An 18784-nucleotide genomic window follows, 5' to 3' on the forward strand; every position below is an offset into this window, starting at 1 on the left:
CAAATTGGAAATTTGAATTTCCCTCCAAGGCCAACTATTGGAGGAGAGGAAGCAGGGGAGGAGGAACAGGGGGCGGGACAAACTATGGGAGAGATTGAGGAGGGGCACGCCCCGAGAGAGCAGGGTGGGGAGGAGCGCACGCTGGAGGGACAGGGGGAGGAACAGGGAGACGATCAAGCCCCGGACCAACCATCGGGGGATTCGGAAGAAGGGAAAATATTTGAAAAATTGAGCACAAGCGACTCGGAGGAAATCGGCCCACAGGAGGTCGACGATTCAAATTTAGAACTTCCATGTGCTCAAAAAAAGCGCCCCGCACCACAATGCTCCTCAGAGTCTCCGTCGGCCTCAGAGAAGAGGGGAAGGCCTGGAAGTTCTGAAAGCGAGGACTCCAGAGTCTTCCCCTCAAGCTCGCCTAATGAACTCTCCTTTTTGAATATCGTGTTACAATCGACACCTAAAAGCCGCAATACAATGAACTTAAGAATGCGCCAAAGGGAAACACCGCCCTTGGACCAACTCTTTGCGTTTGCCCCGGGCGTCCAGGTGAAGGAGGAACGACAGTCAGAGGAAATAGCATAGCAGCAGTTTCTGCCCCCCCCAAAAAAAACAGGTTGTTATCTCATTGTTAAAGACTCTTTTATCGTGTTTTAATCTTTTAAAATTCTTATTAAATCATGCCTGCAAGACTCACCTTCTCATCCATAAATGTTAGAAGTGTGAAATCCCAAATGCGAGCTCAGAGTGTTTTATCCTTTTTAGAAACCATCAATTCAGATGTTTTCTTAATTCAAGAATGTGGCTTGCCCTTTTTAAACAACTATAGACAGTGGGAGGACAAATGGGCACATCCATCAGTGTGGAGCGGGTCAAATGAAAATAAAAATGATGGGGTGGCCATCTTGATAAAGAATCCCCATATGGTTTTAAAAGGCAGCACAGTTTTAAAGGATGGACGAGCAATCCTAGCTAAGCTAAGCTTTGCGGGACAAGATTTTAACCTCTTAAATATTTATGGATTTAATGATAAACACGACAGGTATGACCTACTAGAAGATTTACAACCACACATGCTAAACCGAATACCACTAATTATGGGGGGGGATTTTAACTGCGTTTTAACCAGAAAAGATAGGAAAGGGGCAGGAGAGGAATTTAAAGTTGACAAAACATCCGTCTTATTGAACGACATGTGTCGCGTTTTTAAGATAGATGATGCTTTTAGAACATTACATCCAAGGGAGGAGGGGTTTACATGGTTCAGTAGCGATGGCAAAAGAGCTTCCCGAATCGATTATGTTTTCTCACGGGGTTGGCCGCCAGTCGAGGCTGGCCTAACCCCAGTCTTCTTTTCCGACCACTTGTTACTATCAGCCACCTTTTCACTTTCTACGGCCGTGACCTTTGGAAGAGGACTGTGGAAGCTGAACTCCTCCCTCCTGGAAGACGAGGTTGTGGTAGCTCAATACAGAGAAAACTATGATGAGTGGCGGACCCTTCAAGATAGCTTTGAGTCACCGATACAATGGTGGGAGATGATCAAGGTAAGAACACAGACCTTTTTCAAAAGAGCAGGAAAGGAAAAGAAAAAAAAGGAAACTCGATGCATGCTAGGACTGCAAAAAAGACTGCAGCGTTATTTTAAATTGACACAAAAGGGGATCAATTTTAGCATTGAAATCAAACAAATAAAAAAGGAACTAAAGTCCATAGCAGACATCAAGAGCAGAGGCATCATATTGAGAAGCAAGGAAAGGGAAATAGAAGAAGGGGAACAATGTACTCGTTACTTCTTCAGGAAAATCATGAGCAAGGGTGGGGGTATTTTTAAAGTAAAAAAAGAAAATGGAACTATTGTAGAGACAAACAATGAAATAAGTGCAGCGGTTGAAGACTACTACCAGAGATTATATGATACAAAAGAAATCCAAGAGAGCACAATGACAGAGGTTCTAAATTTTATCGATAAGAATGTGACAGAGGAAGACCTTTTAACAAAAGATTTCACGCTAGAAGAAATAAATAAATGCGTCAAACGTTTTAAAAAGTCCAAGTCACCTGGCGAAGACGGACTCAATCTAGAATTTTACACAACCTTCTGGGACATTTTAGCACCGGACCTGCTTGCGGTTTTTAATGACTTTAAAAAAATGAGCAGACTGCCAGACAGCTTTAGAGTAGGGATAGTGACACTGTTGCATAAGAAGGGCGACACCACCGACCTTAACAACTGGCGACCCATCACCCTTTTAAACATGGATTGCAAACTGTTTAGTAAACTTTTAGCTACACGAATGACCGCAGTCTTAAAAGACTTGATTGATCCCGATCAAACCTGTGCCGTCCCGGGGAGGAAGATCACGGACAGCCTGATACTGCTACGAGACACCATCTGTTACGCGAGAGACAGAAACATGCGGCTAGTAGTCCTAAATTTAGACTTTGAAAAAGCCTTTGATCGGGTCTCGCACCAGTACCTTTTTAAAGTGCTGCAAAAATGGGGTTTTCCAGATAGGTTCGTAACGTGGGTGGGATTGCTGTATAGGGACGTCACCAGCAAGTTAGTGGTTAATGGGAATGTAACAAAGGCGGTCCAAATTAACTGCGGAGTCCGACAGGGCTGTCCCTTATCTGCCCTCCTCTATGTTTTATGTATTGAGCCGCTGGCACAGATTTTGAGACGAGATAAAATGATCAAGGGGGTGAACATACCTGGGGGCGGCGGGCTCACAGCCAAGTGTATTTTATATATGGACGATTTTAATATTATGTGCTCAGACCTTTTATCCGTGACAAGGACCCTTGATTTGACCGATTGGTACGGGAGGGCATCTGGGGCGAAACTAAATAGAAATAAGTCCCAAGCACAGTTTTACGGACCATGGACCGCGGCAGAAAAATCGGGACTGTCCCTGACGGTGACACAAACAGACCAGAAAATTTTGGGGATTAAATTTGATAGGGAAGGGGGAGGGAAAACAAACTGGGGCGACGTGATAGGGAAAGTCAGGAAGAAACTTGGATTCTGGGGACTGAGGGAACTGACAATGGAGGGGAAGGTTCTAATCATTAAAGCTATTATTTTACCGCAGCTCTTATTAACTAGCTCTGTTTTTATCCCGTCAAGGAAGGTGCTTCTAGACATTGACCGAGCCGTTTTCCATTTCATCTGGGGATCAAAGTGGGAGAGAGTAAAACGGCAAACAATGAAGAAAAAGAAAGCGAATGGAGGGAAGGGTGTGCCTGACCTGCACCTGTTTCTAGGAAGCAGATATGTAGCCCTCCATCTACAAAACGCCCTGGAACCATCCAGCTCCCCGAAAACGAAAGCGATGACCCGGTTCTGGATGGGTGCATACCTGCGGCGGCTCAAGCTGATCACCTCTGACCAAAGACTTCCTGTGGCTTTCATCTTACCACCTGCATACTCATACATCAGAAACTTTTTAAAACACCATAAAATCGAATCAGAGCATAGTAACATTTTAAAGAATCATAAATTACTCATTTCTGTTGTGCAGGAGCAGGAAACAGTGTGCCCAGTGCGCGGGCTCGCATCGGGCGAGCCCGCGACAGTATGGCGCAACGTCAACCACCCCGCCCTTCCGAACAGACTCCGGGACCTCTCGTGGATGGTGGCCCACGAGGTTCTCCCGGTCAGGTCCGTCATGCACTCCCGAGGAATGGCAGCCAATCCCACCTGCCCCCGACCTGGTTGTGGCGCCCAGGAGTCGGTAAGGCATCTTCTCTGGGAGTGCAGCGCTGCCGTTGACCTGTGGGCGACAGCCGGCCACCTGAGAAAATTCCCGGACTTGCCAGCAGGGGAGGCCCTAAATGCACAACTCGTGCTCTACGGGGTCAGCCAGAGAGAAAAGCATCCAAAAGACTTCGAGAGACAGTGGCTCACCCTGGCCGCCATCAAAGACGCCATCTGGGCCTCCAGAAACTTGCTGGTAAGGAGGCGCAGGCAGACTCCCCCCGTGGCTGTGCTCCGAATGGCCGCAGAGACTATCACAGCTGCGCGCGGCAGGCCAAGGAGACAGCCACAAAGAAGCGTCGTCTGCGCCCACCCGGAGGAGGGAACCGGAGCACCACGGAGAAGGTCGCGGCAGCAACGGCCTGGCCCTCCGGGAGAGGTAGGAGGGAAGGAGCAATAGAGGTGAGGACCTCCGGGCGTCCACGGGGTACCCGGCGGGACCCTGTTTGGAAGGGTAGAGTGAAGTCTTTATCTGGTGAAAAGCATCCTGTTCCAGCACAACAAAGGCTAAAGTGCTCCAGAATACACTTGTTGAAAGCCTTTTAACTAACATGTAATAATCATGTGTAAAGTGGTACTCCATATTGGAGAAATGTGAGATGTGACATCCTGTTGCAGTAACAATAAAAACTGTAAAAAGAAAAAATCTGTTCTTATCAGTTTAATATCTGATACGTCCCCTATCCGGGGACCATATATTAAATTGATTTTTGGAACTGGGAGATGGAATAGGGGCTTGCTCCGTCCACTCCACGCATCGACCTGGTATTGCAGTACCTCCAGGAACGGTGCACCCCCCTCTTTACTGGTGAAAGCAATCAAAAACCGGAATCGGATTTAGGCGGTCTCCCAGCACGCTCCTGCGGACCACTCAGGAGCGTGCCAGTTGCAAGTCGGGATCGCTGTGTACGGGCTTGACCCTAAAAGGCAAGTGCCAACGTGAAGCTCAACCCTCAATACAGAGTTATCTTATGTCGAATTTATGACGGCAGCCCCACAGTGTTGTCTTTGGAGAGTGTAGTGTGCGCTGCACACCGGTAGATGTCAGCGGCGCTAACTCTGTTGCTCCATGCATTTATGACCGACAAAGTAAATGGAAGAAGCAATGCATGATGGGAAGGTCTATGTGCTCTGAATGACACATTTGACCGCGGTTTAGCGAATTTATTATCCTAAAAGTACTGCCTCAACTGGTATGTGCGTGCTGCCACGTCAAGCGTGTGTGTGGTGTGTGTGTGTGTGTGTGTGTGTGTGTGTGTGTGTGTTCCCAGTTTCACACGCGTAGCGCCAAAACCATGACTGAAGATGGTGTTTGCGCAAAAGACTTTGGCGTCGGCTGCGTGTACAACTCATACTTACCTGGCAGGGGAGATACCATGATCAAGAAGGTGGTTCACCCAGGGTGAGGCTCAGCCATTGCACTCCGGTTGGGCTGACCCCTGCGAATTCCCCAAATGTGGGAATCTCGACTGCATAATTTCTGGTAGTGGGGGACTGCGTTCGCGCTCTCCCCTGAACGAGACTGTTTAAAACAACTTCTGAGCAAGGCGCCCTGCCTGGCAGCCCCCCGCATCGGCATCGTGGCGCTGCCATGCCTTCCTTCCCTCCCTCCACCTGTCGGTGTTTAGGCGTGTCTTGCTTCCCTGCCTGGCAGCCCCCCGCATCGGCATCGGCATCGTGGCGCCGCCATGCCTTCCTTCCCTCCCTCCACCTGTCGGTGTTTAGGCGTGTCTTGCTTCCCTGCCTGGCAGCCCCCCGCATCGGCATCGGCATCGTGGCGCCGCCATGCCTTCCTTCCCTCCCTCCACCTGTCGGTGTTTAGGCGTGTCTTGCTCCCCCCCCCCCGCGTTGCCAGCGGTCCCGCGACGGAGAAGATGCGATCGGGCAGTTGGTTACCCCTGAAAGGTGCGCGCCGGGGACGGGGGGGGGGGGGGGGGGCGTGGCGGGTCACAAGTGGGCATACGCAATGCTCGCTCTCAATAAAGTGGGTATACGCCGTTGTCAGAGAAATTTGCAAAGAATACTGAGGCACGCCCAAAGGCTAAACAGTAACTCAGACCAACCAAGATTGACTGTTCTTTGCCGGCAAGGGAGGGCTCGGCTTCCACTCCCGTGTTCGCCTCAGAGCCCAGCCGTCCCCGCTTGCTTTTTATTCATTCAGCAAAGCATTGCACGTTACAAGACTTAACAGAAAGAGCCAGCCGGGCGCTGGGCCAAGGCTTCGGTTCGCACTTTCCTGCGTCAGCGGCTTTATCAAAGGACTGGGGCGAGACGAACAAGGACCGCATGGATGGATAGCGGTGCATGCTATTCTAGACCAGAAATAAATACGTCACGATGGCCACTTAATAAACGATTTCCCTCACAGCCGTATGCCCTCCATTACACCAGTGGGCCTTAACTGCCACCTCTCGCGGAAGAGCAAGGCGTGTAGACACAGAGGAAAGGAGGAGTTCACTTCCGTGCAATGCGTCTGTGTAAAACAAGCATGGAGGGGGGGGGCAACAGAGAGAACACCCCCACCCCCCAGCCGCAACTCGGCTCCCATCGTTCATGTGTACGAGCCGTTCCAAAGAAGCGGTTCGTTCGCGATCGTCACAACTCTAAATTTCCTGCATGTCTTTTGTCAGGTGTTGATCAAATGACTTGTGGCCGCAACGCTACAACAGTCGCATTTGTGTGTTATTTGTGGACCTCACTCATCGCTTTGTTTGGCCATCTAAGAACATGGTGATGTTTGTAAATGGGATGCATTTATAGCTCTTTGTCTATTGGACCAGTGTGGATCACGAGGTCCGCAGCGCCCAGCAATTGCTCGGCGTTTGTTCAATGTATAGCCTGAAAAAAAAACAATGCATGTGTCCCCCATTATCACCTAAAACGTGTGTAGCTGATGTTTGGCCGGTGAATATTTGCGCTGAGGACGTTTGACGTTTGGCACCGTCACCGTAGCTCGTAGCGTCGGGAATGAAGCCATCTCCTCCGACAGATTGTGGCTATCGCTTCTCGGCCTTTTGGCTAAGATCAAGTGTAGTATCTGTTCTTATCAGTTTAATATCTGATACGTCCCCTATCCGGGGACCATATATTAAATTGATTTTTGGAACTGGGAGATGGAATAGGGGCTTGCTCCGTCCACTCCACGCATCGACCTGGTATTGCAGTACCTCCAGGAACGGTGCACCCCCCTCTTTACTGGTGAAAGCAATCAAAAACCGGAATCGGATTTAGGCGGTCTCCCAGCACGCTCCTGCGGACCACTCAGGAGCGTGCCAGTTGCAAGTCGGGATCGCTGTGTACGGGCTTGACCCTAAAAGGCAAGTGCCAACGTGAAGCTCAACCCTCAATACAGAGTTATCTTATGTCGAATTTATGACGGCAGCCCCACAGTGTTGTCTTTGGAGAGTGTAGTGTGCGCTGCACACCGGTAGATGTCAGCGGCGCTAACTCTGTTGCTCCATGCATTTATGACCGACAAAGTAAATGGAAGAAGCAATGCATGATGGGAAGGTCTATGTGCTCTGAATGACACATTTGACCGCGGTTTAGCGAATTTATTATCCTAAAAGTACTGCCTCAACTGGTATGTGCGTGCTGCCACGTCAAGCGCGTGTGTGTGTGTGTGTGTGTGTGTGTGTGTGTGTGTGTGTGTTCCCAGTTTCACACGCGTAGCGCCAAAACCATGACTGAAGATGGTGTTTGCGCAAAAGACTTTGGCGTCGGCTGCGTGTACAACTCATACTTACCTGGCAGGGGAGATACCATGATCAAGAAGGTGGTTCACCCAGGGTGAGGCTCAGCCATTGCACTCCGGTTGGGCTGACCCCTGCGAATTCCCCAAATGTGGGAATCTCGACTGCATAATTTCTGGTAGTGGGGGACTGCGTTCGCGCTCTCCCCTGAACGAGACTGTTTAAAACAACTTCTGAGCAAGGCGCCCTGCCTGGCAGCCCCCCGCATCGGCATCGTGGCGCTGCCATGCCTTCCTTCCCTCCCTCCACCTGTCGGTGTTTAGGCGTGTCTTGCTTCCCTGCCTGGCAGCCCCCCGCATCGGCATCGGCATCGTGGCGCCGCCATGCCTTCCTTCCCTCCCTCCACCTGTCGGTGTTTAGGCGTGTCTTGCTTCCCTGCCTGGCAGCCCCCCGCATCGGCATCGGCATCGTGGCGCCGCCATGCCTTCCTTCCCTCCCTCCACCTGTCGGTGTTTAGGCGTGTCTTGCTCCCCCCCCCCCGCGTTGCCAGCGGTCCCGCGACGGAGAAGATGCGATCGGGCAGTTGGTTACCCCTGAAAGGTGCGCGCCGGGGACGGGGGGGGGGGGGGGGGGGGGCGTGGCGGGTCACAAGTGGGCATACGCAATGCTCGCTCTCAATAAAGTGGGTATACGCCGTTGTCAGAGAAATTTGCAAAGAATACTGAGGCACGCCCAAAGGCTAAACAGTAACTCAGACCAACCAAGATTGACTGTTCTTTGCCGGCAAGGGAGGGCTCGGCTTCCACTCCCGTGTTCGCCTCAGAGCCCAGCCGTCCCCGCTTGCTTTTTATTCATTCAGCAAAGCATTGCACGTTACAAGACTTAACAGAAAGAGCCAGCCGGGCGCTGGGCCAAGGCTTCGGTTCGCACTTTCCTGCGTCAGCGGCTTTATCAAAGGACTGGGGCGAGACGAACAAGGACCGCATGGATGGATAGCGGTGCATGCTATTCTAGACCAGAAATAAATACGTCACGATGGCCACTTAATAAACGATTTCCCTCACAGCCGTATGCCCTCCATTACACCAGTGGGCCTTAACTGCCACCTCTCGCGGAAGAGCAAGGCGTGTAGACACAGAGGAAAGGAGGAGTTCACTTCCGTGCAATGCGTCTGTGTGAAACAAGCATGGAGGGGGGGGGCAACAGAGAGAACACCCCCACCCCCCAGCCGCAACTCGGCTCCCATCGTTCATGTGTACGAGCCGTTCCAAAGAAGCGGTTCGTTCGCGATCGTCACAACTCTAAATTTCCTGCATGTCTTTTGTCAGGTGTTGATCAAATGACTTGTGGCCGCAACGCTACAACAGTCGCATTTGTGTGTTATTTGTGGACCTCACTCATCGCTTTGTTTGGCCATCTAAGAACATGGTGATGTTTGTAAATGGGATGCATTTATAGCTCTTTGTCTATTGGACCAGTGTGGATCACGAGGTCCGCAGCGCCCAGCAATTGCTCGGCGTTTGTTCAATGTATAGCCTGAAAAAAAAACAATGCATGTGTCCCCCATTATCACCTAAAACGTGTGTAGCTGATGTTTGGCCGGTGAATATTTGCGCTGAGGACGTTTGACGTTTGGCACCGTCACCGTAGCTCGTAGCGTCGGGAATGAAGCCATCTCCTCCGACAGATTGTGGCTATCGCTTCTCGGCCTTTTGGCTAAGATCAAGTGTAGTATCTGTTCTTATCAGTTTAATATCTGATACGTCCCCTATCCGGGGACCATATATTAAATTGATTTTTGGAACTGGGAGATGGAATAGGGGCTTGCTCCGTCCACTCCACGCATCGACCTGGTATTGCAGTACCTCCAGGAACGGTGCACCCCCCTCTTTACTGGTGAAAGCAATCAAAAACCGGAATCGGATTTAGGCGGTCTCCCAGCACGCTCCTGCGGACCACTCAGGAGCGTGCCAGTTGCAAGTCGGGATCGCTGTGTACGGGCTTGACCCTAAAAGGCAAGTGCCAACGTGAAGCTCAACCCTCAATACAGAGTTATCTTATGTCGAATTTATGACGGCAGCCCCACAGTGTTGTCTTTGGAGAGTGTAGTGTGCGCTGCACACCGGTAGATGTCAGCGGCGCTAACTCTGTTGCTCCATGCATTTATGACCGACAAAGTAAATGGAAGAAGCAATGCATGATGGGAAGGTCTATGTGCTCTGAATGACACATTTGACCGCGGTTTAGCGAATTTATTATCCTAAAAGTACTGCCTCAACTGGTATGTGCGTGCTGCCACGTCAAGCGTGTGTGTGGTGTGTGTGTGTGTGTGTGTGTGTGTGTGTGTGTGTGTTCCCAGTTTCACACGCGTAGCGCCAAAACCATGACTGAAGATGGTGTTTGCGCAAAAGACTTTGGCGTCGGCTGCGTGTACAACTCATACTTACCTGGCAGGGGAGATACCATGATCAAGAAGGTGGTTCACCCAGGGTGAGGCTCAGCCATTGCACTCCGGTTGGGCTGACCCCTGCGAATTCCCCAAATGTGGGAATCTCGACTGCATAATTTCTGGTAGTGGGGGACTGCGTTCGCGCTCTCCCCTGAACGAGACTGTTTAAAACAACTTCTGAGCAAGGCGCCCTGCCTGGCAGCCCCCCGCATCGGCATCGTGGCGCTGCCATGCCTTCCTTCCCTCCCTCCACCTGTCGGTGTTTAGGCGTGTCTTGCTTCCCTGCCTGGCAGCCCCCCGCATCGGCATCGGCATCGTGGCGCCGCCATGCCTTCCTTCCCTCCCTCCACCTGTCGGTGTTTAGGCGTGTCTTGCTTCCCTGCCTGGCAGCCCCCCGCATCGGCATCGGCATCGTGGCGCCGCCATGCCTTCCTTCCCTCCCTCCACCTGTCGGTGTTTAGGCGTGTCTTGCTCCCCCCCCCGCGTTGCCAGCGGTCCCGCGACGGAGAAGATGCGATCGGGCAGTTGGTTACCCCTGAAAGGTGCGCGCCGGGGACGGGGGGGGGGGGGGGGCGTGGCGGGTCACAAGTGGGCATACGCAATGCTCGCTCTCAATAAAGTGGGTATACGCCGTTGTCAGAGAAATTTGCAAAGAATACTGAGGCACGCCCAAAGGCTAAACAGTAACTCAGACCAACCAAGATTGACTGTTCTTTGCCGGCAAGGGAGGGCTCGGCTTCCACTCCCGTGTTCGCCTCAGAGCCCAGCCGTCCCCGCTTGCTTTTTATTCATTCAGCAAAGCATTGCACGTTACAAGACTTAACAGAAAGAGCCAGCCGGGCGCTGGGCCAAGGCTTCGGTTCGCACTTTCCTGCGTCAGCGGCTTTATCAAAGGACTGGGGCGAGACGAACAAGGACCGCATGGATGGATAGCGGTGCATGCTATTCTAGACCAGAAATAAATACGTCACGATGGCCACTTAATAAACGATTTCCCTCACAGCCGTATGCCCTCCATTACACCAGTGGGCCTTAACTGCCACCTCTCGCGGAAGAGCAAGGCGTGTAGACACAGAGGAAAGGAGGAGTTCACTTCCGTGCAATGCGTCTGTGTGAAACAAGCATGGAGGGGGGGGGCAACAGAGAGAACACCCCCACCCCCCAGCCGCAACTCGGCTCCCATCGTTCATGTGTACGAGCCGTTCCAAAGAAGCGGTTCGTTCGCGATCGTCACAACTCTAAATTTCCTGCATGTCTTTTGTCAGGTGTTGATCAAATGACTTGTGGCCGCAACGCTACAACAGTCGCATTTGTGTGTTATTTGTGGACCTCACTCATCGCTTTGTTTGGCCATCTAAGAACATGGTGATGTTTGTAAATGGGATGCATTTATAGCTCTTTGTCTATTGGACCAGTGTGGATCACGAGGTCCGCAGCGCCCAGCAATTGCTCGGCGTTTGTTCAATGTATAGCCTGAAAAAAAAACAATGCATGTGTCCCCCATTATCACCTAAAACGTGTGTAGCTGATGTTTGGCCGGTGAATATTTGCGCTGAGGACGTTTGACGTTTGGCACCGTCACCGTAGCTCGTAGCGTCGGGAATGAAGCCATCTCCTCCGACAGATTGTGGCTATCGCTTCTCGGCCTTTTGGCTAAGATAGCGGTCCCCTCCATATAGTTGGAAGGTCTCTACCTGCTGTGGTATAGGTCTGCAATCAACTTTAGGAGGTAACATTCGTACAGCTAACGAATCTCTTTGTTTTCATTCGTGAGTGAAGCATCAGAGGTAAGTCAAGAGAATATTGTTTATAGGGGGTGCCTCCGCTAAGCCTCCCTCCGGTGCAGGCATGCGGAGGCATCACAGCGTGCGCTTCCTCTTTCGAGAGGTAGAGGGTGACACTTTGTGGATGTCCAGGCTTGATTTTTCTCGTAAGTTTATACAACAAACGCTAAGATTCAAGCCAGAGGACTTAAATTGTATAATTGCACTTCCACAGAAGAAAGGGTTTGATGTAAGTTTTTGTAGCGCAATCATTTTCAGAGATTTCTGGACTAAATATGAAAATGCAAAAAGCCAATTTTCCATGTTTTCTGTTGAAAAGCTTACAGACAACGCCGCAAAAACTGTAATAGTTAGGATGTTTAATGAAACGATAAATTCAGATGATATCTGCTTTTGGCTTAGTCGCTACTGCACGGTTAAAGGCCAAGCTGTCAAGGTGAGGGATGAGGATGGCATCTGGAATTGCGCATGGAGGGTCCCCATCCAACAATGGCAGGACCCCCAAGGTTTCCAAGGCCTGAAACACCTCCCGGCAATGATAGTCTTGGGAGAAAACCGAGGCTACATATACTATCAAGGGCAGCCCAAGCTCTGCCGCAAGTGTGGTGAGCATGGGCACCTAGTAGAAGCGTGCGACAAAGTAATTTGTGGGAAGTGTAGAATAATTGGGCATACTTTTGAGGAATGCACCAATGGCAGAAAGTGCAATCTCTGTGGAGAAACAAACCACCTCTACAGGAATTGTCCAAAATCCTTTGCCAACAAAGTAAAAGCCGGAAAGGAAAAGCCAAAAGAAAATGATGAGAACAAACAAATTGGAAATTTGAATTTCCCTCCAAGGCCAACTATTGGAGGAGAGGAAGCAGGGGAGGAGGAACAGGGGGCGGGACAAACTATGGGAGAGATTGAGGAGGGGCACGCCCCGAGAGAGCAGGGTGGGGAGGAGCGCACGCTGGAGGGACAGGGGGAGGAACAGGGAGACGATCAAGCCCCGGACCAACCATCGGGGGATTCGGAAGAAGGGAAAATATTTGAAAAATTGAGCACAAGCGACTCGGAGGAAATCGGCCCACAGGAGGTCGACGATTCAAATTTAGAACTTCCATGTGCTCAAAAAAAGCGCCCCGCACCACAATGCTCCTCAGAGTCTCCGTCGGCCTCAGAGAAGAGGGGAAGGCCTGGAAGTTCTGAAAGCGAGGACTCCAGAGTCTTCCCCTCAAGCTCGCCTAATGAACTCTCCTTTTTGAATATCGTGTTACAATCGACACCTAAAAGCCGCAATACAATGAACTTAAGAATGCGCCAAAGGGAAACACCGCCCTTGGACCAACTCTTTGCTTTTGCCCCGGGCGTCCAGGTGAAGGAGGAACGACAGTCAGAGGAAATAGCATAGCAGCAGTTTCTGCCCCCCCCCCCAAAAAAACAGGTTGTTATCTCATTGTTAAAGACTCTTTTATCGTGCTTTAATCTTTTAAAATTCTTATTAAATCATGCCTGCAAGACTCACCTTCTCATCCATAAATGTTAGAAGTGTGAAATCCCAAATGCGAGCTCAGAGTGTTTTATCCTTTTTAGAAACCATTAATTCAGATGTTTTCTTAATTCAAGAATGTGGCTTGCCCTTTTTAAACAACTATAGACAGTGGGAGGACAAATGGGCACATCCATCAGTGTGGAGCGGGTCAAATGAAAATAAAAATGATGGGGTGGCCATCCTGATAAAGAATCCCCATATGGTTTTAAAAGGCAGCACAGTTTTAAAGGATGGACGAGCAATCCTAGCTCAGCTAAGCTTCGCGGGACAAGATTTTAACCTCTTAAATATTTATGGATTTAATGATAAACACGACAGGTATGACCTACTAGAAGACTTACAACCACACATGCTAAACCGAATACCACTAATTATGGGGGGGGATTTTAACTGCGTTTTAACCAGAAAAGATAGGAAAGGGGCAGGAGAGGAATTTAAAGTTGACAAAACATCCGTCTTATTGAACGATATGTGTCGCGTTTTTAAGATAGAAGATGCTTTTAGAACAGTACATCCAAGGGAGGAGGGGTTTACATGGTTCAGTAGCGATGGCAAAAGAGCTTCCCGAATCGATTATGTTTTCTCACGGGGTTGGCCGCCAGTCGAGGCTGGCCTAACCCCAGTCTTCTTTTCCGACCACTTGTTACTATCAGCCACCTTTTCACTTTCTACGGCCGTAACCTTTGGAAGAGGACTGTGGAAGCTGAACTCCTCCCTCCTGGAAGACGAGGTTGTGGTAGCTCAATACAGAGAAAACTATGATGAGTGGCGGACCCTTCAAGATAGTTTTGAGTCACCGATACAATGGTGGGAGATGATCAAGGTAAGAACACAGACCTTTTTCAAAAGAGCAGGAAAGGAAAAGAAAAAAAAGGAAACTCGATGCATGCTTGGACTGCAAAAAAGACTGCAGCGTTATTTTAAATTGACACAAAAGGGGATCAATTTTAGCATTGAAATCAAACAAATAAAAAAGGAACTAAAGTCCATAGCAGACATCAAGAGCAGAGGCATCATATTGAGAAGCAAGGAAAGGGAAATAGAAGAAGGGGAAAAATGTACTCGTTACTTCTTCAGGAAAATTATGAGCAAGGGTGGGGGTATTTTTAAAGTAAAAAAAGAAAATGGAACTATTGTAGAGACAAACAATGAAATAAGTGCAGCGGTTGAAGACTACTACCAGAGATTATATGATACAAAAGAAATCCAAGAGAGCACAGTGACAGAGGTTCTAAATTTTATCGATAAGAATGTGACAGAGGAAGACCTTTTAACAAAAGATTTCACGCTAGAAGAAATAAATAAATGCGTCAAACGTTTTAAAAAGTCCAAGTCACCTGGCGAAGACGGACTCAATCTAGAATTCTACACAACCTTCTGGGACATTTTAGCACCGGACCTGCTTGCGGTTTTTAATGACTTTAAAAAAATGAGCAGACTGCCAGACAGCTTTAGAGTAGGGATAGTGACACTGTTGCATAAGAAGGGCGACACCACCGACCTTAACAACTGGCGACCCATCACCCTTTTAAACATGGATTGCAAACTGTTTAGCAAACTCTTAGCTACACGAATGACCGCAGTCTTAAAAGACTTGATTGATCCCGATCAAACCTGTGCCGTCCCGGGGAGGAAGATCACGGACAGCCTGATACTGCTACGAGACACCATCTGTTACGCGAGAGACAGAAACATGCGGCTAGTAGTCCTAAATTTAGACTTTGAAAAAGCCTTTGATCGGGTCTCGCACCAGTACCTTTTTAAAGTGCTGCAAAAATGGGGTTTTCCAGATAGGTTCGTAACGTGGGTGGGATTGCTGTATAGGGACGTCACCAGCAAGTTAGTGGTTAATGGGAATGTAACAAAGGCGGTCCAAATTAACTGCGGAGTCCGACAGGGCTGTCCCTTATCTGCCCTCCTCTATGTTTTATGTATTGAGCCGCTGGCACAGATTTTGAGACGAGATAAAATGATCAAGGGGGTGAACATACCTGGGGGCGGCGGGCTCACAGCCAAGTGTATTTTATATATGGACGATTTTAATATTATGTGCTCAGACCTTTTATCCGTGACAAGGACCCTTGATTTGACCGATTGGTACGGGAGGGCATCTGGGGCGAAACTAAATAGAAATAAGTCCCAAGCACAGTTTTACGGACCATGGACCGCGGCAGAAAAATCGGGACTGTCCCTGACGGTGACACAAACAGACCAGAAAATTTTGGGGATTAAATTTGATAGGGAAGGGGGAGGGAAAACAAACTGGGGCGACGTGATAGGGAAAGTCAGGAAGAAACTTGGATTCTGGGGACTGAGGGAACTGACAATGGAGGGGAAGGTTCTAATCATTAAAGCTATTATTTTACCGCAGCTCTTATTAACTAGCTCTGTTTTTATCCCGTCAAGGAAGGTGCTTCTAGACATTGACCGAGCCGTTTTCCATTTCATCTGGGGATCAAAGTGGGAGAGAGTAAAACGGCAAACAATGAAGAAAAAGAAAGCGAATGGAGGGAAGGGTGTGCCTGACCTGCACCTGTTTCTAGGAAGCAGATATGTAGCCCTCCATCTACAAAACGCCCTGGAACCATCCAGCTCCCCGAAAACGAAAGCGATGACCCGGTTCTGGATGGGTGCATACCTGCGGCGGCTCAAGCTGATCACCTCTGACCAAAGACTTCCTGTGGCTTTCATCTTACCACCTGCATACTCATACATCAGAAACTTTTTAAAACACCATAAAATCGAATCAGAGCATAGTAACATTTTAAAGAATCATAAATTACTCATTTCTGTTGTGCAGGAGCAGGAAACAGTGTGCCCAGTGCGCGGGCTCGCATCGGGCGAACCCGCGACAGTATGGCGCAACGTCAACCACCCCGCCCTTCCGAACAGACTCCGGGACCTCTCGTGGATGGTGGCCCACGAGGTTCTCCCGGTCAGGTCCGTCATGCACTCCCGAGGAATGGCAGCCAATCCCACCTGCCCCCGACCTGGTTGTGGCGCCCAGGAGTCGGTAAGGCATCTTCTCTGGGAGTGCAGCGCTGCCGTTGACCTGTGGGCGACAGCCGGCCACCTGAGAAAATTCCCGGACTTGCCAGCAGGGGAGGCCCTAAATGCACAACTCGTGCTCTACGGGGTCAGCCAGAGAGAAAAGCATCCAAAAGACTTCGAGAGACAGTGGCTCACCCTGGCCGCCATCAAAGACGCCATCTGGGCCTCCAGAAACTTGCTGGTAAGGAGGCGCAGGCAGACTCCCCCCGTGGCTGTGCTCCGAATGGCCGCAGAGACTATCACAGCTGCGCGCGGCAGGCCAAGGAGACAGCCACAAAGAAGCGTCGTCTGCGCCCACCCGGAGGAGGGAACCGGAGCTCCACGGAGAAGGTCGCGGCAGCAACGGCCTGGCCCTCCGGGAGAGGTAGGAGGGAAGGAGCAATAGAGGTGAGGACCTCCGGGTGTCCACGGGGTACCCGGCGGGGCCCTGTTTGGAAGGGTAGAGTGAAGTTTTTATCTGGTGAAAAGCATCCTGTTCCAGCACAACGAAGGCTAAAGTGCTCCAGAATACACTTGTTGAAAGCCTTTTAACTAACATGTAATAATCATGTGTAAAGTGGTACTCCATATTGGAGAAATGTGAGATGTGACATCCTGTTGCAGTAACAATAAAAACTGTAAAAAGAAAATCTGTTCTTATCAGTTTAATATCTGATACGTCCCCTATCCGGGGACCATATATTAAATTGATTTTTGGAACTGGGAGATGGAATAGGGGCTTGCTCCGTCCACTCCACGCATCGACCTGGTATTGCAGTACCTCCAGGAACGGTGCACCCCCCTCTTTACTGGTGAAAGCAATCAAAAACCGGAATCGGATTTAGGCGGTCTCCCAGCACGCTCCTGCGGACCACTCAGGAGCGTGCCAGTTGCAAGTCGGGATCGCTGTGTACGGGCTTGACCCTAAAAGGCAAGTGCCAACGTGAAGCTCAACCCTCAATACAGAGTTATCTTATGTCGAATTTATGACGGCAGCCCCACAGTGTTGTCTTTGGAGAGTGTAGTGTGCGCTGCACACCGGTAGATGTCAGCGGCGCTAACTCTGTTGCTCCATGCATTTATGACCGACAAAGTAAATGGAAGAAGCAATGCATGATGGGAAGGTCTATGTGCTCTGAATGACACATTTGACCGCGGTTTAGCGAATTTATTATCCTAAAAGTACTGCCTCAACTGGTATGTGCGTGCTGCCACGTCAAGCGTGTGTGTGGTGTGTGTGTGTGTGTGTGTGTGTGTGTGTGTGTGTGTGTGTGTTCCCAGTTTCACACGCGTAGCGCCAAAACCATGACTGAAGATGGTGTTTGCGCAAAAGACTTTGGCGTCGGCTGCGTGTACAACTCATACTTACCTGGCAGGGGAGATACCATGATCAAGAAGGTGGTTCACCCAGGGTGAGGCTCAGCCATTGCACTCCGGTTGGGCTGACCCCTGCGAATTCCCCAAATGTGGGAATCTCGACTGCATAATTTCTGGTAGTGGGGGACTGCGTTCGCGCTCTCCCCTGAACGAGACTGTTTAAAACAACTTCTGAGCAAGGCGCCCTGCCTGGCAGCCCCCCGCATCGGCATCGTGGCGCTGCCATGCCTTCCTTCCCTCCCTCCACCTGTCGGTGTTTAGGCGTGTCTTGCTTCCCTGCCTGGCAGCCCCCCGCATCGGCATCGTGGCGCCGCCATGCCTTCCTTCCCTCCCTCCACCTGTCGGTGTTTAGGCGTGTCTTGCTCCCCCCCCGCGTTGCCAGCGGTCCCGCGACGGAGAAGATGCGATCGGGCAGTTGGTTACCCCTGAAAGGTGCGCGCCGGGGACGGGGGGGCGTGGCGGGTCACAAGTGGGCATACGCAATGCTCGCTCTCAATAAAGTGGGTATACGCCGTTGTCAGAGAAATTTGCAAAGAATACTGAGGCACGCCCAAAGGCTAAACAGTAACTCAGACCAACCAAGATTGACTGTTCTTTGCCGGCAAGGGAGGGCTCGGCTTCCACTCCCGTGTTCGCCTCAGAGCCCAGCCGTCCCCGCTTGCTTTTTATTCATTCAGCAAAGCATTGCACGTTACAAGACTTAACAGAAAGAGCCAGCCGGGCGCTGGGCCAAGGCTTCGGTTCGCACTTTCCTGCGTCAGCGGCTTTATCAAAGGACTGGGGCGAGACGAACAAGGACCGCATGGATGGATAGCGGTGCATGCTATTCTAGACCAGAAATAAATACGTCACGATGGCCACTTAATAAACGATTTCCCTCACAGCCGTATGCCCTCCATTACACCAGTGGGCCTTAACTGCCACCTCTCGCGGAAGAGCAAGGCGTGTAGACACAGAGGAAAGGAGGAGTTCACTTCCGTGCAATGCGTCTGTGTGAAACAAGCATGGAGGGGGGGGGCAACAGAGAGAACACCCCCACCCCCCAGCCGCAACTCGGCTCCCATCGTTCATGTGTACGAGCCGTTCCAAAGAAGCGGTTCGTTCGCGATCGTCACAACTCTAAATTTCCTGCATGTCTTTTGTCAGGTGTTGATCAAATGA

At 50.4% G+C, this 18784-nt stretch overlaps 2 long non-coding RNA genes, 6 other non-coding genes and 2 pseudogenes across 8 annotated transcripts; all 10 read left to right on the forward strand.

The window, feature by feature from the left end:
* Positions 1-1813: 1813 nt before the first annotated feature.
* Positions 1814-4090, forward strand: LOC148415949 (uncharacterized). Its single transcript, XR_015867118.1, has 3 exons — positions 1814-3734; positions 3820-3953; positions 4031-4090. It is a non-coding gene; the product is annotated as an uncharacterized LOC148415949 (long non-coding RNA).
* A 293-nt stretch (positions 4091-4383) lies between these two features.
* On the forward strand, positions 4384-4556 carry LOC148415950 (U2 spliceosomal RNA; annotated as a pseudogene).
* A 552-nt stretch (positions 4557-5108) lies between these two features.
* Positions 5109-5272, forward strand: LOC148415951 (U1 spliceosomal RNA). The gene has a single exon (XR_015867320.1). It is a non-coding gene; the product is annotated as a U1 spliceosomal RNA (small nuclear RNA).
* A 1483-nt stretch (positions 5273-6755) lies between these two features.
* Positions 6756-6946, forward strand: LOC148415952 (U2 spliceosomal RNA). The gene has a single exon (XR_015867336.1). It is a non-coding gene; the product is annotated as a U2 spliceosomal RNA (small nuclear RNA).
* Positions 6947-7495: 549 nt separating this feature from the next.
* On the forward strand, positions 7496-7659 carry LOC148415953 (U1 spliceosomal RNA). Its single transcript, XR_015867321.1, has one exon. It is a non-coding gene; the product is annotated as a U1 spliceosomal RNA (small nuclear RNA).
* Positions 7660-9145: 1486 nt separating this feature from the next.
* LOC148415954 (U2 spliceosomal RNA) lies at positions 9146-9336 on the forward strand. The gene has a single exon (XR_015867338.1). It is a non-coding gene; the product is annotated as a U2 spliceosomal RNA (small nuclear RNA).
* A 552-nt stretch (positions 9337-9888) lies between these two features.
* On the forward strand, positions 9889-10052 carry LOC148415955 (U1 spliceosomal RNA). The gene has a single exon (XR_015867322.1). It is a non-coding gene; the product is annotated as a U1 spliceosomal RNA (small nuclear RNA).
* A 4256-nt stretch (positions 10053-14308) lies between these two features.
* Positions 14309-16852, forward strand: LOC148415956 (uncharacterized). Its single transcript, XR_015867221.1, has 3 exons — positions 14309-16229; positions 16315-16448; positions 16526-16852. It is a non-coding gene; the product is annotated as an uncharacterized LOC148415956 (long non-coding RNA).
* A 26-nt stretch (positions 16853-16878) lies between these two features.
* On the forward strand, positions 16879-17049 carry LOC148415957 (U2 spliceosomal RNA; annotated as a pseudogene).
* A 558-nt stretch (positions 17050-17607) lies between these two features.
* LOC148415958 (U1 spliceosomal RNA) lies at positions 17608-17771 on the forward strand. The gene has a single exon (XR_015867323.1). It is a non-coding gene; the product is annotated as a U1 spliceosomal RNA (small nuclear RNA).
* Positions 17772-18784: the final 1013 nt, after the last annotated feature.

This window comes from Hippichthys cyanospilos, chromosome 11, assembly GCF_059441005.1.
Source record: "Hippichthys cyanospilos isolate Australia breed blue-spotted pipefish chromosome 11, RoL_Hcya_1.0, whole genome shotgun sequence".
NCBI classification, from domain to species: Eukaryota; Metazoa; Chordata; class Actinopteri; order Syngnathiformes; family Syngnathidae; genus Hippichthys; species Hippichthys cyanospilos.